The following is an 18,899-nucleotide window of genomic DNA, read 5'->3' as shown; positions in this document are numbered from 1 at the left end:
AAATTTTCTATTTCTTCCTGATTCAGTTTTAGGAGGTATTATATTATAATAATTATATTATGTACATTATATTTGGGAGAATTTATCCATTTCTTCTAAGTTGTCCAATTTGTTCATATAATTTTTCGTAATATTCTCTTACAATCCTTTGTATTTCTGGATGTCAGTTATTATTTCTCCTCTTTCATTTCTGATTTTGTTTATAGGAGTTCTCTCTCTCTCTCTTTTATGAGTCATGGTAAAGGTTGATCAATTTCTTGATCTTTTTCAAGAACCAGCTTTGATTCTTTTCAAAGGACCAGCTTTTGGGTTCATTTATCTATTCTATTCTAATGGGTTTTTTAGTTTCTATTTCATTTATTTCCACTCTGATCTTATTATTTCCTTCCTTTTACTGATTTTGGGATGTGTTTGTTCTTTTTCTGGCTCCTTTGGGTAGGTTGTTTTATTTGAGATTTTTCTTGCCTCTTGAAGTGTGTCATTCAAAGCCACTATTTCTTTGTTAATTTTCTGTTTGGATGATCTGTTCATTGAAGTAATTGGATATTAAAGTCCCCTACTATTATTGTATTTCTGTTGATTGCTTCCTTTATGTTTGTTATTAACTGCTTTGTGTATTTGGGTGCTCCCATGTTGGGTGCATAAATATTTACACTTGTTACATCTTCTTGTTGGGTTGTCTCCTTTATGATTATATAGTGTCCTTTTTTGTCTCTTGTTAAAGTCTTTGTTATAAAGTCTATTTTGTCCAATATAAGTATTGCTACCCCAGCTTTCTTTTCACTTTCATATCCATTTGCATGATAAATACTTCTCCATCCCTTCACTTTCAATCTGCATGCATCTTTTTATTTTAAATGTTATTTATTTGAGAGAAAGCTCTAGAGAGAGCATAAGCTGGATGGGGAGCAGAGGAAGAGGGAGAAACAGACTCTCCACTGAACATGGAGCCTGTTGGGGGCTTGACCTCAGGACCCTGAGTCCATGATCTGAGCCAAAGTCAGATGTTTAACCAACTAAGTCACTCAGGCGCTCCTCGATCTATGTGTGTCTTTAAGTCCAAAATGAGTCTCTTGTAGGCAGCATATAAATGGGTCTTGCATTTTTATCCATTCTATGACCCTTTGTCTTTTGATTGGAGAGTTTAATCCATTTACATTCAGAGTAATTATTGATAGGTATGTACTTATTGCCATTGTGTTACTTATTTTATGGTTGTTTTATAGATCTTCTCCGTTCCTTTTTTCTTTTGCTCTCTTCTCTCACAAGGAATTGGCTTTCTTTAGTGATATATTGGGATTCCTTTTTCTTTATTTTCATATTTTTATTATTGGCTTTGGATTTGCGGTTACCATTCAGTTTGTATGTAACATCTTCTGCATATTGGGCAGTCTATATTAAGTTGATGGTCATTCAAGTTTGAACCTATTTTTTTAACCTATTTTTTACTCCTCTTTCTCCCACATTTTAGGTATATGGTGTCACACTATACATTCTTTTCTTTTGTGAATCTCTTGGCTGATTTTTAGTTACTGCAATTTAAAAAAAAAAAAAAACCCTACCTACAAAAAGATTTGAATTTTAAATAACTTTAACCTGAATTTCAAGGGAAGGGGGATGAAGGAGAAATGATATTCTGAGATAAAAAAATGTCAAGTACTTTAATGCCAAATATTTCAGCTATGACTAGAAAGTGGAGGATGCTTTTTTGGACATGAGGAAGTATATCCAACACAGGGCAAATTCAGTAGCAACTTTCCAAGAAGATTTTGAAGGGGAAATTAAGAAATTTAACTGACAATTTAAAAGATTCTTTTTGTATTTATACAATTTAAAATATTCTTTTTATATTTATACCAATATTTATACCAATTTATACCAAGATTCTTTTAAAATTTATACCAATGCTGTTGTAGAGCAGCATGGAAAAATCAACATGAATTTTAAAAGTAAAATACAACACTTCAGAGAAATTTTGTTCTTGAGGAAAGAGCTTTAGATTTCATGGCCAGAAGCCTTCTCTCCCCTTGTCCCCTCACATAAAGGGTTGTTCCTGGTCACTGAGGAACCTTAACAGAAAAGTTGGAGAGACCTTTACCTTCAGAAAGTGAATTCTCATCTTCCAACATGAAAATTATCACTTTTACCTTTGAGTCAGTGCAGCAGAATTTCTATTCAGACTTATTACCATGTATCATAACTTTTAACTAGTTTTGAGAAGTTTATTCCACTGATATGTGTACAAGCGAGCATTCAGAGTGGCTCAGATATATAAATTCCCAAGAGTATGTGTGTCTTGTCCTGATGTTTCAATACATTATTGTGGGTAGAGTTCAAGGCATCTTACATCAACCAAGTTATCTCAATGTTCCATTCTAAGCAAGGGAGGCAGTGGTAGGAGGTGAGGAATGGAATGGGAAATAAATAAAGAGGTTCTCCCCCTAACTCTTGGGTGACCTTAGTAAAATACAACATTGGGCCATGGTGTCTTTATTGTAAAGGAGAGGTTGGAACTACAGGCAGGCCCACATGTGCCACATGTGAAATTCTTAGTAAATTATAACTGTTGTGAAAATACTATTTGTTTTTCTTTAAGACTTTATTTGACAGAGGGATCCCTGGGTGGCGCAGCGGTTTGGCGCCTGCCTTTGGCCCAGGGCGCGATCCTGGAGACCCGGGATCGAATCCCACGTCGGGCTCCCGGTGCATGGAGCCTGCTTCTCCCTCTGCCTGTGTCTCTGCCTCTCTCTCTCTCTCTCTGTGACTATCATGAATAAATAAATAAAATCTTTAAAAAAAAAAAAAAAAAAAAAAAAAAAAAAAGACTTTATTTGACAGAGAGCACAAGCAGGGGGAACAGCTGGCAAAGGAAGAGGGAAAAGAGGGCTCCTTGCCCAGCAGGGATGCCCAGGACCCTGAGATCATGACCCGAGCTGAAGACAGTCGCTTAACCAACTGAGCCACCCAGGCGCCCCTGAAAATGCTATATTTATATTATCTTCCACTCATGATCCTATTTCTGGCCATTGTAAAAACTTACCATACCTTCTAAATTTCCAAAATAGGAGTGACATTTGCTATTATACTTAATCTAATTCCATATTTTAGTAAAGGGAACATTAACACCATGACCAGTGCAGATATCAGAAAAATAATTTGGAACACAATAAATGAAAAAAGAGAGAGATGATTACATATCTAAAGGAACTGCTGTAAAGAGACCCAACAATAATAAGGCTTAAGAAACAAGGCACCTTAATTCTCTCTCAGGTAACAGTCACAGGTAGGCAGGAAGCCCCTTCCACATAGCCTGAGACTCTCTCAGTAGCTTCCAAAGCCACTTTGTTGCCATTCCAGCCACCAGGAGGGCAGATGCCTAGAAGTCCAGGACCAGGAGTCGGTGAGAGGCAAGTTGCTCACATGGCCTCCATCTCCCTTCTGTTGGCATGAATTCCCCCACACACCCACACCTAGCTGCAAGGGATGGCTAGGAAATGGGAAGGCTCATCCTAGCCTCATCTCCATGATTACAGACGAAGAGGAGAATGGATTTGAAAGGACAGATAATCCTTATGGCCACTGGAATGAAAGAAGCCTGAAGAGGCAAGTTAGTCTGTAACTCAATGTATAAAATGTATGTACAGATATATACATTTTAATATTTTTAAAGATATGGATAAAAATTCTAATATAATAAAATAACGTAAAATGGTGCTCATCCCCACATTGACAAATCTTAGAATTTATAAGTGGAAGACTCTAATTCTCTTCCCTCCCTTACCAGAGGGAACACACTTGTGAATTTAGTGAGAAGTCTTCCCTTCTTGTTCTTTTTAAATTTTTCTACATTTTAAATCAATAAACAATATGAAGAATAATTCCGTATTACATAAAGTGGTACCACACTGTATCTATCATAATACAAATTATGGTCTTTAGACTTATCCATGTTAGGAATAAAAACTCAATTCCTTTTTTTGACAGCTTTATGGTATTTATATGTGAAGATATGGCTTATTTCTGATCTTTTGTTATTACAAATATTGCTGCAATGAACTTCTTTGTGTACATGGGAGTCTTCTTTTGCTAGAATCGTATTGTTTAATAAAGTAGCTACTAGCCACATGTGGTTACTTACATTTAATTAAAATTAATCAAATAACATTAAATTTTTAACTTCTCAGCCACGGTAGCCACATTTCAAGTGGTCAGTAGCCACATGTGGCTAGTGGCCAGTGACTAGCATACTGGATGGCATAGCCATCATCACAGAAATTTCTAATGGACAATACTGCTCTAAAATATATATACAGTAGAGGAATTGCTGAGTTTGTAAGGTATCCTCTGTTTTATTTTTTTTAAGTTTTTATTTATTTATTCATGAGAGACACAGAGAAACAGAGGCAGAGACATAGGCAAAGGGAGAAGCAGGGTCCCTGCAAGGAGCCCAAAGCGGGACTCAATCCCAAATCCCGGGACTACACCCTGGGCCAAAGGCAGACGCTCAACCGCTGAGCCACTCAGGCGTCCCACATAGCCTCTGTTTTAATAGATTTTACCAAAGTGCTTTCTATATGAGTCAAGATTCTTAGTTATAAGCAACAGAAAGTCATTATAGATTATGTAAACAAGGTAAATATTTTTTAAAGGATGTTAGATAGCTTACAGAATTTCAGGAAAGGCTTGTGAACTAACTTGAAAATAAACTATCTAATATCACACCATGGACTTGACCTAATGAGGACAATGGTACTCTGCTTAAAGGAACAGGTACTGCCCCCTTTTATTTCCAAAGTGACACATGCCGGATGTTGGCCTGTTTCTTGATCTATAATCATTGCTGCCTCCAAAGATTGTGTATAGGTACCATCACTGCTGCCACCCTAATTACAGAGGTTCCACTTGGTCCCTCCTTTTTAACACCATCTTCAAAGTTTGGAGCTGATGCACCTGTTTGGCAGACCGGGTCAAACACATGCCTCCCATCTTCACAGTAGGCTAGGAAAGCAAGTGTCTTGCAATTTTTCACCTCTGGGAGATGTGCAAATTTCACACTTACAAGTACCCAATTGGTCTCCAGAGTGGATATAAATATTTTAAGCCCTGCCATAGCAAAGGTCAGTTTCCATTTCTCCATGTAGTTTCCAACATGTGGCATCATCCAGCATGTTAACATTTGCCAGTCTAATGACTCTGCCAAGCTATCTCAATGTGGTTTTAATTTGCATTCTCTTAATTAATAGTAAAGTTGAGAACTAAAAAGAAGATGAAGGAGGAAGATGAAAAGGAAAGGAGATGTACTTTAGGTATACAGTTTGCCTATAGCCCCATCCTTAAATAATTTGTTCCTAACTCACAACCAAGAATATTATCCAAAGGTTCCTAACCAAAACCAGTTGAACCTGAGCGATGATAGACTCCAGTTTGCAAGTCAACCTGAGGATGCCCAGCCTTAAATCAGTCTGCCCAACTGTCTCTTATGGAACCTCTTATAACACTTGTGTTCAAATGGAGACTGTTCCTGTTGGATATTACAAGATACAAAAAGGTTACACAACTGCATGATTTTGTCTAACTTTATGATGACATTTATGTGATTGCATCTTGGCCATGACCAAGGCCAGAGTCCCTCTGATAAATTAATTTCATTTTATACCCTCCCTTCATCATTCTCTTCAGAAGCTCATGTACTTCAGAATTTACTTGTATTAATTCACCCCAATAAAAAAATCTTTCTTTTTCTTCAGCTTCACATTTATCGTGCTTCTTAAAGTTAATTTTATCATCGGAGCTTCTGAAATTGCCGAAGCACAAGGATGAATGTCAGCGGTCAAGGGTTTTTAAATGAATTCTGACAAGACAGAAAAGGTCAAAGCAGATTTCAACATGTTCAAATGTGGTCCTGATTATAAAGATTTTTACAAAGAGTATTTAGGTTGTTCCTTAAAACGGCTGCAATATTCTGCTATACTTGCTGTATTAAATTTTGTCTGGAACATTCCTCTGTCTTGGGCCCCCAATTTCTGCATTGCTCACTTGGTTTAGATGTCATTGTTTGTAAGAAGTGTTTCCAGATCCCCCAAGAGATAGTCAGTTGCCCCTCCTAACACCCTGTCCATTCTCAGTGGTTGTCTCCCTTACTGCATTTATTACACTGTATTGTAATTGCCTGTAAATTTGTGCACCTCTATCCTCTGAAAGATCAGCTTCCGGGGGGGCAAAGACTGAACATAAGGTATTCCAGAGACTAGGACAGTGTCCACCTAAAAATATCTGCTATACTTTTATTAAATTAAGAGACATTCTTCAAAACCATTGCCTATACTCCATAAAAGTGTCGTGATCATGAAAGACTGAGACACTGTCCCAGGGTAGAGGAGATTAAGAAGGCCTGACTCTAATCCTATATTGGATCCTGAACCTGAAAAATAACCTTAATGGGACAATTGGCAAAATTTGAATAAGGTTGGTAGGTTAGGGGCTGCCAGAGGGCTCAGTCAGTTATGTCCCACTCTTGATTTCAGTTCAGGTCATGAACTCAGGGTCATGGGATCGGGCCCTAGGTCAAGCCATGTGTCTGGTGTCTGGCTCCATGCTCAGCAGGGAGTCTGCCTTTCCCCTTCTCCCTCTCCCTCTGCCCTTCTCCCTACCCCGCCCCCATGTGTGCTCTCTCTCCCTCTCTCTCTAAAATAAATAAATAAGTCTTTTTTTTTTTTTAATGTTGGTAAGTTAATTAATAGTATCAACATTAATTTCTTGGTCTTGATCATTGTACTGTGGTTTTGTAAGATGTTAACATTTGGGAAGCTGGATGAAGAGCTCATGAGAATTCTTTGATTCGTGCAATCCTCTTTTGTAAGCTGAAATTATTTCAAAATGGAAAGTTAAAAAATTTTTTAAAGATTTTATTTATTTATTTGAGAGAGATAGAGCATGAGCAGGGAGGAGAGGGAGAAGCAGATTCCCCGCTGAACAGGGAGCCAGATGTGGGGCTCAATCCCAGGACCCTGAGATCATGACCTGAGGTGAAGGCAGACACTTAACCAACTGAGCCACCCAGGTGCCTCTAAACATTTTTTTAATAGGAAAAACATGAATCTGTTGACTCATGACTAAAAAGGGAGGAAGAGACTGGGAAGAGGAGGAGGGAAAAAAGGAATGAAAGCTAATGCCTCAAGTGCCATGTTGTTACCACATTCGTAGCAGTCTAATTAGGAGATGTTATTCATGACCACAAGCTACGTAATCCTTTCTTTACCGTTTACTCCTGAGCTTTGTTCCATATGCTTTCACATCATTCAATCGGATTTAGCAAGCGCTGAGCACCTGCTATGTGCCAGGCACAGTGAGAAGCACTTTGGATAGCTACAGTGTGGTAAGATGCCCACGTTTCTCATCCTCAGAGAGAAACACAATCTACAGGGGAAGCGGAAGCAGAAAAAACCCATGTGGCAATACAGTGAGGAACACACAACTGTTCCCACGAGGACCAAATCAAGAGGCAAGACCACGAGGGCATTAGGCTAAGTGAAATAAGTCAGACAACTAGTGTATGATCTCACTTACATGTGGAATCTAAAACAAACAAACTCATATTTGATTGGTGGTTGCCAGTTGCAGAGAGTAGGGAGGTGGGCAAAATGGGTGAAGGTAGTCAAGAGGTACAAACCTCCAGTTATAAAATAAAGAACTCCTGGGGGTGTCATTTACAGTGTGGTTACTATAGTTGATAATACTGGATTACATATTTGAAAGTTACTAAGGTGAGTGTCCAGGTGGCACAGTCAGTTGAGCGTCGACTCTTAATTTCAGCTCAGGTCATGATCTCAGGGTCTTGGGATCGAGCGCCTAGTCGGGCTGAGTGTCTGGCTCCATGCTCAACAGGGAGTCTGAGATTCTCCTCTCCCTCTCCCTCTCCCCCTTCCCCTACTCATGCTCACACGTGCTCTCTCTTTCTAAAATAAATCTTAAAAAAAAAAAAACTTACTAAGAGAGTAGATCTTTTTCATTCTTTAAGCTTTTACTTAAATTCCAGTTAACATACAGTGTAATTTTATTTTCGGGTGCACAACATAGTGACTCAACACTTCCGTAGAACACCTGGTGCTCATCACAGGTGTCCTCCTTCATCCCTGTCACCTATTTAACCCATCCCCCACGCACCTCCCTTCTGGTAACTATCAGTTTGTTCTCTATAGTTAAAAGTCTGTTTCTTGGAGAGTCTCTCTCTTTTTCTCTTCCCTTTCCTCTCTGCTCATTTGTTCTATTTCTTAAATTCCACATATAAGTGAAATCATATGGTATTTGTCTTTCTCTGACTGACTTATTTCACTTAGCAGGATATTAAGAGAGTAGATCTTAAAATTTCTCATCATAAGAAAGAAAATATGTAACCATAGGTGGTGATGGATGTTAGCTAGACTTTGTGGTGGTCATTTCACAACATATACAAATACCGAATCATTATGTTGTACACCTGAAGCTAATATAATGTTATATGTCAAATATATATCAATTAAAAAACAAGAAGAGGCAATAGAGAAAAGTGCTTACTTTCCTGGGAGGACAGACACTTCACAGAAGAGGTGATGCACCAGCTGGGTTTTGAAAAATAAATAGGATTTACCAGTAGATAAAACTGGAAAGAACATTCCAGGCAGAGCATGTATAAGATCTCAGACATGGGAAACAGCAAAGTGAGTTCAGCACAGCTAAAATGAAAAGTGCCCATAGAACAGATTCCTTTTTAGTAGCTTTATTAGGATATAATTCACATATCATAAAATTTACCAATTTAAAGGGTACACTTGAGTGAGTTTTAGTATAGTCACAAAGTTGTACAACCATCATCACTATCTAATTTTAGAACATTTCATCAGCCTCCAGTGAAGCACCATTGCCTTTAGCAGTTACTCCCCATTCCCCACCCCCAGCCCTAAGCAACCGTTAATCTACTTTCTGCCTCCATTGGATTTGCCTATTCTGGACATTTCATATTAAAGGAATCATATGATATATGGTCTTTTGCGATTCTTCCATTTTGCCTAATGCTTTCAGGGTTCATCCATTTTGTGGCATGGCTCAGTAGTTCATTCCTTTTCATTGCCAAATAACATTCCAGTATATGGATGCGTCACATTTTGTTAATCCAATCCACAGTTGATGGACGTTTGGATTATTCCCATTTTTTGGCTATTAAGAGTGTGGCTATAAACATTCCTGTACAAGTTTTTATGTGGACACACATTTCCATTTTTCTTGGGTACATACTTAGAAGTAGAATCGCTGGGTTATACAGTAACTCTATATGGTTACTTTTTGAAGAACTGCAAACTGTCTTCTACAGTGGTTGCCCCATTTTACATTTCCACTGGCAGTATATGAGGGTTCTGATTTCTTCACAATTCCACAACACTTGTTATTGTCTATCTTTTTTATTATAGTCATCCTAGTGGGAGTGAAGTGGTGTATTAGCTTTCTAGGGCTGCTGCGACAAATTATCACAAACTGAGTGATGTAAAATAACACATATTTATTCTTTCACAGTGTTGGGGGCTAGAAGTCTGAAATCAAAACATCAGCAAGGTCATGCTCTCCTAAGAGCTTTAATGGAAAGCCATTCCATACCTTTCTCTTGATTTCTTGTGTTGCCGGCAATGCTTAGCATTACTTGGCTTATAGATGCATCACTTTCATCTCTGACTCTATCATCACATGAAATTCCCTACTGTGTCTCTGGGTCTCTTCTGCAATCTTACTGGGACCGACCCTAATCCAGTATGACCTCATTCTGACTTGACTACATCTGCAGACTCTATTTCCAAATAAAGTCATATTCCCAGATACTACAGTTAGGATTTCAACACATCTTTTTGGGGGACACAATTCAACCCACAACAAGTAGTATCTCATTGTGATTTTGATTCACATTGCCCTAACGGCTAATGATATTTGGCATCTTTTCATGTGCTTATTAGCCATTTGTATACCTTCTTTGGAGAAATGTCTATTCAAATCCTTTGCTGGGACACCTGAGTGGCTCAGCAGTTTAGCGCCTTCCTTTGGCCCAGGGCATGATCCTGGAGTCCCAGGATCGAGTCCCATGTCGGGCTCCCTGCAAGAAGCCTGCTTCTCCCTCTGCCTATGACTCTGCCTCTCTGTCTGTCTCTCTCGCTCTCTCTCCCTGTGTCCCTCATGAATAAATAAATAAAATCTTAAAAAAAAAATCCTTTGCCAATTTTTAATTGAACTATTTGTCTTTTTATTCTTGACTTGTGAAAGTTCTTTATATATTCAGGACCCTTATCAGATATATGATTTGCAAATGTGTTCTTACTTTGTGGGCTATCTTTTCACTTTTTGATAGTGTCCTTTGAAACACAAAAGTTTTTTACTTTGATGAAGTCAAATTTATCTTTTTTTCTTCTATTACTTGTGTAATAGCTAAGAAACTGTTGACTAATTCAAAGTCATGAAGATTTATGACTATGTTTTCTTCTAAGAGCTTTGTAATGTTATTGCTTAAATTTAGGTTTTGTATCTAATTAGAGCTAGGGATCCCTGGGTGGCGCAGCGGTTTGGCGCCTGCCTTTGGCCCAGGGCGCGATCCTGGAGACCCGGGATCGAATCCCACGTCAGGCTCCCGGTGCATGGAGCCTGCTTCTCCCTCTGCCTGTGTCTCTGCCTCATTCTCTCTCTCTCTCTCTGTGACTATCACAAATAAATAAAAATTAAAAAAAATATCTAATTAGAGCTAAATTGTGTATATGGCATGGGACACGCATCCAAATTCATTCTTTTGTATGTGGATATCCAGTTGTCCCAGCACTACTTGTTGAAAATAATATTCTTCCCCATTGAATTGTCTGGGCACGCCTGCCGAAACATGAATTGATCATAAATGTAAAAATTTGTTTCTGGATTCTCAATTCTATTCCATTAATCTATATGTCTGTCCTTATATTGGCAATACACTGGCATGATTGCTATAGCTTTGAAATCAGGAAATGTGAATTGTCCAACTTTATTCCTATTTTTTAAAATTATTTTGGTTATTCTAAGTCTCGTTCATTTTCATATATATCTTAGGATCAGATTGTCATTTACGACAAAAAGTTAGCTGGAATTTTTATATGGATTGTGTTGAATCTGGAGATTAATTTGGGGAGTATTGTCATCTTAACGATACTAAGTCTTCCAATCCACATGCATGAATGTTTTCCTACCTATTGAAATATTCTTCAATTCCTTTCAACGTTTTATGGTTTTCAATGTGCAAATTTGACATTTGTTTTGTTAAATTTATTTTGAGTATTTTATTTTTTGATGCTATTAAAAATGAAAATGTTTTCTTAATTTCATTTTCAGATTGTTCATTGCTAGTATATGAAATAAAATTGATTTGTATACTAATCTCATGTCTTGCAACTTGCTGAATTCATAGGTTAGTTCTATTAGCTTTTTAGTGAATCCCATGGGATTTTCTATATATAAGATCATATCACCTGCATATTAAGATATTTTTACCTCTTCCTTTTCAGACTGGATGTCTTTTATTCCTTAATCGTGCTTAATTGCCTTAGAGCTTCTAGTACCATGTTAAGTAGAAGTGGAGAGAATAGATATTTTTGCCTTGTTTCTGCTCTTGGGGGAAGAGCATTCTGTCTTTCATCAAGTATAACATAATTGTGCATTCTTCATAGATCCCTTTAACAGGTTGAGGTAGTCTTCTTCTACTCTTAGTTTGTTGAGTGTTTTTGTCATGAAAGGTTGGCAAATTTTGTCAGATGCTTTTTTATGACTTTTGAGGTAGTCTTGTGGTTTTTGTCCTTTATTCAACTAAAGTAGTATATTATATTCATTGATTTTTTAAAGGTTAAGCCAACCTTGCATTCCTAGGGTAAGTACCATTTGATCATGGAATATAATTCCTTTTATATTTTGTTGCATTGAGTTTGGTAGTTTTGTTGAGGAATTTTACATGCATTAGGGATATTGAGCAGTAATTTTCTTCTCTTACAATGTCTTTTTCTGGTTTGGGGATAACACTGGCTTCACAAAATGAGTTGGAATGTGTTCCCTCTACTTCTGTTTTTTGGAGGAGTTTACAGGATTGATATTAATTTTTCTCTTAAACTTGATGGAGTTTATCCATGAAGCCATCTGATCCTTGGCTTTTCTTTATGGGAAGTTTTTTTGATTACTGATTCAGTCTCTTTACTTGTTGTATGTCTATTCAAGGTTTTATATTTCCTCTTGAGTCTGTTTTAATAGTCTGTGTCTTTCCGAAAATTCATCCATTTCATCTACATTATATAATGTATATATATAATGTAGATTATATATTTGTTGGCATGTAATTGTTTATGGCATTTCCTTATAATCTTCTTGATTTTTTTAATATCAGTAGTTACATTCCTTCTTTCATCCTGATGTTAGGAAGCTGAGTCTTCTCTCTTTTTTACTTGGTTAGTTTAGGTAAAAAGTTGTCAATTTAGCTGATCATTTCAAAAGACCAACTTTTCAGTTCACTGATTTTTCTCTATTATTTTTCTATTCTTTAGTTCATTTATTTTTGCCCTCATCCTTATTATTTATTTCCTTCTCCTAGCTTAGGTTTAGTTTCTTCTTCCTTTTCAAAATGTCTTAAAGTGAAAAGTTAGGTTACTTATTGAGCTCTTTCTTTTTAGTATAGTCAGTGAAGTAGTGAGGCACTCACGTAGAGTACAAAATTTAAGAGCACTTTAAAAGGCTCAGTGATCTTTTTTGAACTTTCTTAGTAGCCTCTATACTGTTTTCCAGAATGGCTGCACCAGTTTGCATTCTTACCAACAGAGCAAGAGGGTTCTAATTTCTCAACATCCTCACCAACGCTCATTGTTTCTTGTGTTGTTGATTTTAGACATTCAGACAGGTGTGAGGTGATATCTCATTGTGGTTTTGATTTGTATTTCAAATCATGAATGATAATCAGTGATGCTAAGCATGTTTTCATGTGTCTGTTGGCCATCTGTGTCTTCTTTGGAGAAATGTCTATTTGTATCTTCTGACCATTTTTTAACTGGATTATTTGTTTTTTGGGTATTGAGTTGTCTAAGTTCTTTATATATTTTGGATACTAACCCTTTATCAGATATGCCATTTGCAAACATCTCCCATTTGGTAGTTTGCCTTTTGGTTTTGTTGATTATTTCCTTCACGGTGCAGAAGCTTTTTATTTTGGTGAAGTCCCAATAGTTTACTTTTGCTTTTGTTTCCCTTGCTTCAGGAGACATATCTAGAAAGATGTTGCTGCAGCTGATGTCAAAGAAATTAATGCCTGTGCTCTCCTCTAGTGTTTTTATGGTTTCCTGTCTCACATTTAGGTCTTTAATCCATTTTGAATTTATTTTTGTGTATGGTGTAAGAAAGTGGTCCGGTTTCATTCTTTTTGCCTATTGCTGCCCGGTTTTCTCAGCACCATTTGTTGAACAAATGGTCTTTTTCCCACTGGATATTCTTTTTCCCATTAGATAATCTTTTGTCAAATATTAATTGACCATATGGTTGTGGGTTCATTTCTGAGGTTTCTATTCTGTTCTACTGATCTCTGTGTTTAGTTTGTGCCAGTATCATACTGTTTTGATCACCATAGCTTTGTAATGTAACAAAGTCTGAAATTGTGATGCCTATAGCTTTGCTTTTCTTTTTCAAGATTTTTTTTGGCTACTCAGGGTCTTTTGTTGTTCCATACAAATTTTAGGATTGTTTGTTCTAGTTCTGTGAAAAATCCTATTGGCATTTTTATAGAGATTGCATTAAATGTGTAGATTGCTTTGGGTAGTATAGATGTTTTAACCATATCTGTGCTTCCAATCCATGAGCCTGCCACGTCTTTCCATTTCTTGGCATCATCTTAAATTTCTTTCACCAGTATTTTGTTGTTGTTTATTTGTTTTTTAGGTAGGCTCCCCACCCACCATTGGGCCCAAGGTGGGGCTTGAACTTATGACCCTGAAGTCAAGACCTGAGCTGAGATCAATAGTCTAATGCTTAACTGACTGAGCCACCCAGGCGCTCCTCATGAGCATTTTACAGTTTTCAGAGTATAGGTTTTTCACTCCTTTAGTTAGTTTTATTCCTAGATATCTTATTGTTTTTGGTGCAATTGTATATGGGACTGATTCCTTAATTTCTCTTTCTGCTGCTTCATTATTATTGTATAGAAATGCAACAGATTTCTGTATGTTGATTTCATATCCTGGGACTTCACTGAATTCATTTATCAGTTCTAGAAGTTTTTTGATGGGGTCTTTTGGGTTTTCTATATAGAGATTCATGGTATATACATACGATAGAGTATTACTTAGCCATAAAAAGGAATGAAATCTTGCCGTTTGCAATGACATAGATGAAGCTAGAGAGTATCATGCTAAGTGAAATAAGTCAGTGAGAGAAAGGCCTATAGAAAACCATAAATCATACCATATGATTTCACTCATATGTGGAATTTAAATGTTTTTTTTTTAATTTTTATTTATTTATGATAGTCACAGAGAGAGGGAGGCAGAGACATAGGCAGAGTGAGAAGCAGGCTCCATGCACCGGCAGCCCGACGTGGGATTCGATCCCGGCTCTCCAGGATCGCGCCCTGAACCAAAGGCAGGCGCTAAACCGTTGCACCACCCAGGGATCCCTCATATGTGGAATTTAAGAAACAAAGCAAATGAGCAAAGGGGAAAAGAGAGAAAGGAATGCAAGAAACAGATTCTTAACTATAGATTTTCTGTATACACAGTGGATTTATGGGATCCCTGGGTGGCGCAGCAGTTTGGCGCCTGCCTTTGGCCCAGGGTGCGATCCTGGAGACCCAGGATGGAATCCCACGTCGGGCTCCCGGAGCATGGAGCCTGCTTCTCCCTTTGCCTCTCTCTCTCTCTCTCTCTCTCTCTCTGTGTGTGTGACTATCATAAATAAACAAAAATTTATTAAAAAAATTTTTTTAAACAAAGTGGATTTATTCAAATAATTAGAAATTGTTCTAAGAGAACGTTTCTTTAAGGTTGTAGCAGAATAGTAATTTAGTCTGTGAACTGCATACTATTCTGAGAAGTGTATTAAAAGTATACCTAGGGGATCCCTGGGTGGCTCAGTGGCTTAGCACCTGCTTTCAGCCCAGGGCGTGATCCTGGAGACACGGGATCGAGTCCCACATCGGGCTCCCTGCATGGAACCTGCTTCTCCCTCTGCCTGTGTCTCTGCCTCTTTCTCTCTCTGTGTCTCTCATGAATAAATAAATAAAATCTTAAAAAAAAAAAAAGTATACCTAGTGTGCTGAATACCTACTCATAAGACTCAAGTGCGGGTGATTCACAAGTTTTGAATAGATTGTCTTCCCAAGTTCCTTGTCTATTTCTGAGCTGTGTGCTCCACTCTTGGATCATATTTTCACAAAGGAATGATGATGCACATGCTAAACAAGTCCATAGGCTCATTCCCCAAATTCTATTTGAATATGGCCACAAATCCAACCTTGAAAATAAAAAGGAGGGCAGCCCAGGTGGCTCAGTGGTTTAGCACCACTTTCGGCCCAAGGTGTGATCCTGGAGACCGGGGATCGAATCCCACGTCGGGCTCCCTGCCTGGAGCCTGCTTCTCCCTCTGCCTGTGTCTAAGCCTTTCTTTTTCTGTGTCTCTCATGAATAAATAAATAAAATCTTAAAAAAAAAAAAAGAAAAAAGAGGGATCCCTGGGTGGCGCAGCGGTTTAGCGCCTGCCTTTGGCCCAGGGCGCGATCCTGGAGACCCGGGATCGGTCCCACGTCGGGCTCCCAGTGCATGGAGCCTGCTTCTCCCTCTGCCTCTCTCTCTCTGTGACTATCATAATAAATAAAAATTTAAAAAAAACTTGATTAAAAAAAAGAAAAAAGAAAAGAAAAAGGAATGAAAAATTTCTTGAAAAATACTTATTACTAATAAAGTAAATAACACTTAATTTTTTAAAGAGTTTTTTTTTCTTTAACTTCAAAACTTGCCATCAAGAGAAAGTACTTGTTTATATACAGAAGTTGGAGAAATGGTCAATGTGGAAATCGTGAGGGATACTTCTAGACACTTTCAAAGACTTTAGAGGCTAATGAGGAATGTTAGTTGATTCTCTCTCATTTCTTTTTTTTTTTTTAAGATTTTATTTATTTATTCACGAGAGACACACACAAAGAGGCAGAGACACAGGCAGAGGGAGAAGCAGGCTCCATGCAGGGAGCCCGACGTGGGACTCCTTCCCGGGTCTCCAGGATCAGGCCCTGGGCTGAAGCCGGCGCTAAACCGCTGAGCCACCCGGGCTGCCCTCTCTCTCATTTCTGAATTCACTTTTACTTGTGACTTTCCTCATCCAACCAAGGGGGGGATAACTGATAAAAAAGGTTTTCCATAGTCACAATTCATTATTCAGCTTTGCTTTGGATCTTACAGCCAGAGGTTCTTTTCCCTGGAATTTGGGGTACATAATGCTTCAGACCACTGACTCCCCTTTCAAGTCCACTTAACCCAATATAAAATCAAACCATAGTAAAGAGAGAGGGCTGCCTCTTCTCATTTTTCCTTGCACATTCATTCTACAGCCATAGGTTCCCATGTCCAAACCCAGCATTGTCAGTATGCCTTCTTAAAAGAAAATAACATTTTTGCAGTTCTTATAAATCAAAGAGTTTCTGTCTCATGAATCAATGGATTTCTTTCTCAGTGTTTTACTTTTTATTTATTTTAAAAAGCTCAAGCAATTTTTAACCTAAACACCAATGTTTTAACTCAAAGTGCTCAAAGATCTCATAGCCCAGGTTTGATGATGGCCCAAATAAAATAATATATACACTTACATTTATAATCAATGAAGTTGATTTATAATGTAATTGGAATTCTGTAGCAGAAACTTCCCCAGTACCGATCTAATTTTTTAATAGGACTCTTCTATATTTTAAAAATCAAATCAGATACTTCAGAAAACTTATGATGGGGATGCCAAGCTCAGAAATAGAGTGAAAACCTAAGGAAAAAAAAACTTTTTTAAATCATAAAAAAGAAATAAAATTTTAAATGTAAATAAATATAAAGAAAGCAAAAAAAGACCATAACATCTACAAACAAATAAATGCAGTTGATCCAAATCTTAGTTTTAAAGCACTGCACATGCAGTCCTTAGGAATGGCTTCCAGCTCACCGAAGAGAGAGTCCTTCACTACATGCCAAATTACAGCACTAAGGCAGATTGAGGGAGAAATATAATCAACCATTTGTTGATTATTTATTTTTTTAATCATGTCTTCAACCATCTACAGATGTAAAGAAGCATGTGGCCTCAGGCTGGAGCTGTTTGCAAACAGCAGGATTGCCTGGCCCAAGAAATGGCGCTTGCTGTGTGATGAAAGCTGCCCCTCTACAACCGTGTTTGGTTAGCACCTATGCCCTGCTGAAGTTGGCATAGCACATTCTTCATGGGCACGCTGCCAGCCTAACAGATGGGCATGAATGTAATCCTGCCAAAGAACCAGTGTGTGCAGTGAGCTCACAACTGTGGTTAGATTCCTTTCCAAGGATGTTGCATCTACTTAAGCTGCCCAGCAAAAAATTTATGACTTGCATATCTTCAAATGGCACTAATGAATATGTAAATTAATTTTTCAAATTAGTACTTCTCAAAGTGTGGTTCCCTGGACCAGCAGCTTTGGCACCATTCAGCAGACTACTGGAAATTCAAGTTCTTAGGCCCCACCTGAGACTTGTTGAATCAGAAATTCTGGGGGTGGAGCCCAGCAATCTGGGATTTAACAAGACTCCCAGGGGATTCAAATGCACAACTCAAGTTTGAGAACCACCGCTCTAAACCACATTCTCAAATGTTTGAGTTACTTGAGAAGTTTTTTTTTTTAACTTATTTTTATTTATTTATGATAGAAATAGAGAGAGAGAGGCAGAGACACAGGCAGAGGAGAGGGAGAAGCAGGCTCCATGCCAGGAGCCCGACACGGGACCAGATCCCGGGACTCCAGGATCGCCCCTGGGCCAAAGGGAGCCGCCAAACCGCTGAGCCACCCAGGGATCCCCCGAGAATTTTTTTTAAATACCGATGCCTATGTCTTAGGCCCAGAGATTCTAATATAGTTGGCATAGGGGGAAGCCTGGGCCTCAAGAGTTTTTAAATTTCCCCAGGTGATTCTAATGTGCAGCAAAGTTTGAGAAGAGTTGTTCTAACTACTCAGAATACCTCACAGAAGCGTTGAGGAGTCCTTCAGACCTTGGCAAATGCAGGTAAGTCTTCATTGAAAGAGCATTTATACAGATCTTAGCCTAAATAATTCTTTGATTGGTCCCTTCACTTTATTTTAAGCCCTTAGATGTTTATGTAATCTGTGGATTTAAGCAAAGCCCTATGTGTTCTGTGAGTCACTTTCAAGATGACTCTTCCTCACAGCACCATATTGAAGTTGCTCCAGATTTCAGATTTCAGTGTGCTCTTTCAATTTTATCTTGACGTCTTCTAATGTAATATCCCCAAACTCACTACTGGTACCTCACACCTCTGTGTCTTTCAAATGCTGAAACTTCATTTCTCAGCTAGGAGGAAGCCTCATATCCAAAAATGTAGGCTTCAGTCTAAATTGAGATTTAATTAAAAAATAAATAAATAAATAAGCCCCTGTAAGTTTAAAACTTACCCATTACATTTGCAATAGTACAAGTATTTGACTAAGAAGGCAAGAGTAGAAAAACTTGAAATATCCACCATTTTTCTGTGCTTTTACTCCCTATTTCACATGAAGGCACACACAGACATGATCATAATTGCACATCCCAGCAGAGGAATGGAAGAGGCTGCTGGCCACCTAGCAAGAGAGGGCAAGAGGGCAAGAGATTAGGATCTCA

General features: G+C 38.0%; 1 long non-coding RNA gene across 1 annotated transcript in view; it reads left to right on the top strand.

The window, feature by feature from the left end:
• LOC125754408 (uncharacterized) overlaps nucleotides 1-5,991 on the top strand; it is a 36,729-nt gene extending 30,738 nt beyond the window's left edge. Inside the window, exon 3 of the long non-coding RNA XR_007408507.1 lies at nucleotides 5,748-5,991. This is a non-coding gene — a long non-coding RNA (uncharacterized LOC125754408). The remainder of the gene's footprint in view (nucleotides 1-5,747) is intronic.
• Nucleotides 5,992-18,899: the final 12,908 nt, after the last annotated feature.

The sequence above is a fragment of the Canis lupus genome, chromosome 36 (genome assembly GCF_003254725.2).
Source record: "Canis lupus dingo isolate Sandy chromosome 36, ASM325472v2, whole genome shotgun sequence".
Taxonomy (NCBI): Eukaryota; Metazoa; Chordata; class Mammalia; order Carnivora; family Canidae; genus Canis; species Canis lupus.
Note: the sequence above shows the minus strand (reverse complement) of the source record. Positions and strands in the feature narration are given on the sequence as shown.